This window comes from Camelus dromedarius, chromosome 35, assembly GCF_036321535.1.
Source record: "Camelus dromedarius isolate mCamDro1 chromosome 35, mCamDro1.pat, whole genome shotgun sequence".
In the NCBI taxonomy this organism is placed as follows: domain Eukaryota; kingdom Metazoa; phylum Chordata; class Mammalia; order Artiodactyla; family Camelidae; genus Camelus; species Camelus dromedarius.
Window position 1 is genome coordinate 6,483,006 of NC_087470.1, and position 3,202 is coordinate 6,486,207.

The 3,202-nt window shown below is 37.6% G+C and overlaps 1 non-coding gene across 1 annotated transcript; it reads right to left on the minus strand.

Moving 5' to 3' along the window:
• Nucleotides 1-247: 247 nt before the first annotated feature.
• Nucleotides 248-377, minus strand: LOC135320034 (small nucleolar RNA SNORA18). The gene has a single exon (XR_010379162.1). It is a non-coding gene; the product is annotated as a small nucleolar RNA SNORA18 (small nucleolar RNA).
• Between the last annotated feature and the right edge of the window lie 2,825 nt (nt 378-3,202).

Sequence of the window (3,202 nt, forward strand, 5' to 3'; positions counted from 1 at the left end):
ACACTTCTAAATCTCCTCACTTGTAACCTTTGGGATCCAGTTTCCTCAAGCAGGTTACTTTAGGATTATTACATATTTGGGGTCAGGGAAGATGGATCTTCCTGGTTCTGAGTTTTCAACACTTTCTAATCATGAATTAAGTTCAAATCACACAGATCACAGTCTGGAACAGCACTGATTGTTGAGATATGATAATACCTAAGATACAAAAGGGTTTTTTAAGGTATTTTCATAGTTTATTTAGCAGCTCTGTCTTGTAGCTCTTTCCCACAGATCTAACACGCAGTTCTCTGAGGAAAGGAAACCACATAGTTACTCTGTGAGGCGTTTCCAATGATGTAGGTCTACAGAAAAAGCCCCATCAGGTGATTCTCTTTTTTTAATTGAAATATATTCATTTTACAATGTTGCATTAATGTCTGCTGTACAGCATAATATGCCAGCCATCCATATACACACATATATTCATTTTCATATTTTCTACCATCATAGGCCCTTGCAAGACATTGAATATAGTTCCCTCTGCTATACAGTAAACACTTGTTGTTTACTTTATATAGAGTAGTTAGTATCTGCAAATCTTGAACTCCCAATTTATCCCTCCCCACCACCTTCCTCCCAAACAACCATAAGTTTGTTTTTCATTCTGTTTCTAATGATTGATCTTTCTTCTTCTTATGGGTATCTTAGTTAGCCATAACAACCCTAATAAAATAATGCTGACTGGGTGGCTTAAAAGAAATAATTTTATTTTTTCAGTTTTGGATGCTATAAGTCCAGGTTAAAGCTCTGGTAGAATTTTGTTTCACATATCCTTTCCACAGTCTGTGCATCTGGGGCAAGACAGAGAGGGGAGATGGGGAGAGAGAGACAGAGAGTGAGCGAGCACACTAGTCCTTTGACAAAGATTCCAGGTGCATCAGATTAGGGCCTTACCTTTAGACCTCTTTTAATACTAAATACCTCCCCAAAGGACCAAATACTATCACAGTGGAAGTTAAGACATTAACATATGAATTTTGGGGAGACACAATTTTTCAGTCCACATTATGCATGCTATTTTTTTTCTTTCTTTGCATTCTTGGTAATTTTTATTAGATGTCAAACAATATGAATTTTACTTTATTGGGTGCCAGCTATTTTTATGTCCTCCTCAATATCCCTAAGCTTTGTTCTGGGATGCAGTTAACTCATTTGGAGACAGTTTGATATTTTTGAAGCTTTCTTTTAAGCTCTGTTAGCGCTAGACCAGAGAGACCTTCACTTTAGGGCTCATTTTGCTCCCCTCCTGAGGCAATAACCTCCTTAGTGCTTTATATAGTGTGCTGGGGATTGAGGTTTTGTACTGTGGTGAGGGGGAGCATTTCTGGCTCTGCATGAGCTCCAGAAATTTTTCCCTTTGCTCCTTTTGGTGGTTCTTTCTTTATTTTTCAGTAATTTCTTCATTCATATGCAGTGATTAGAACTGTGTTGAAGACTCAAGGAGGAACTTTTGCAGAGTTTTGGAACATTTTCTCTGTAACACCATCTTCTCTGCAGGACTTTGCTCTGTGAGTTCTAGGTGCCTTGGACTCCACAGACTCACAAAGCCCCCTCCTCAATTAAGGGAGACCACCAGGCTCCCTCTGGGTTCTCCCTTCCTGTGCAGGGGCTGGGAATGCCCTCCAAGCAGTGAGTCAGGGCAGTGGTCAAGCTCATTCTCATTTGTTTCTCATCACTCAAGGGTCACATTCCAGTGCTTCCTGATGTCCACTGTCTGAAAACTTTTCATATGTATTTATGTATGTTTATGTGTCTCTGTGTGTGTGTATAAATTTTTTCAGGATTATTTTTAGTTGTTCCAAGTGGTCCTTGCCGGTTTGAGCATGAAATTTTCTTTTAGAATGAAGAAAAGTTCTTCCCAGTGTTTCCTTCAGCTTAGTCTCTCCATATAGAAGATATTTATGACCTTTGAATGATGAGATGACTGACCTGAATGAAATGATCCCACTTATAAGCTCTAAATATTTATGAATAAGGGGTGTATTGACTCTTTGTGGATTTGGTGACCTGTTTCTGATAGTTATTAAAAGATAATTTAAAAAAAGAAAAGAAGACTAATGAACTTAAATACAAAACAGAAATAGGCTCACAGACATAGAATGCAAACTTGTGGCTGCCAGGGGGAGTGGGAGATGGAAAGGGACAGATGGGGAGTTTGAGATTTGTAGATACTGATGGTGTATATAGAAGAGATAACCAAGCTTATACTGTAGAGCACAGGGAAATATATTCAAGATCTTGTAGTAACTCAGAGTGAAATTGAATATGAAAATAAATGAATATATGTATATATATACTCATATAGGACTGAAAAATTGAGCTGTATGCCAGAAATTGGCACACCATTGTAAACTGACTATAACTCAATAAAAAAAAAGGTAATTTAATAAATAATATGTTTGTATATTAATGAAACATGTTTTACATCTAGTACTTCCTAAAGCCACTTGGTATATTGCAGTTTATCTCCAGAGAACCTTGAGATATTTTTCTGTGTCAGAGTTTCCTGTTCCTCTGTGTTGATAGCCTTACATGTTCATGGTAGTCACAAAAGACAGTGTTAACTTTAGACACTCTGACTAATCATTCATGCATTGTATCTTTTTCTGAAAAGACTCAACTAATATTTCTGACCCTGTATTCATAACTTTTGGTATTCCCCACAGCGTGATTGCTATGGGAATTCTTTACAGATGGAAATATTATAAAAGTTCTATACACCAATCTCCAGAAATGGAGCTTTTCTTTACTAAAACCTATGAAATACAAAAAGGAATTCCTTGCAATGTGAACTTCTATTTTTTAGTTATTAGCCAGGTAAATGAAAACATCTTACTATGATCTCATTGAGATTAGGTTTTTTTGTTTTTCCATCAGAATGGACAAATTTTGCCTTTGCTCTGTGATTTTGGGGCTAGATGGTGTTGAAATGTGCTCGAAGTGCAAGCAGTGGGACCCTGTCACTGTCCTCCCACAGCTCAGTGCTCACTAATGGTCACCAAGATGTTTGCTGAGGAGTTCAGTTCATTAAGGGATTTGTATTTTCATAAGGGACCTGACATTTAAAGCCACTTAAAATCTAGGGGAATGAGTGCTCACTGATTCATTCCACATTTTTGAAGTATCTCTGAGGCCCAGGGTCAGTTCCAGTGCTCAGGAG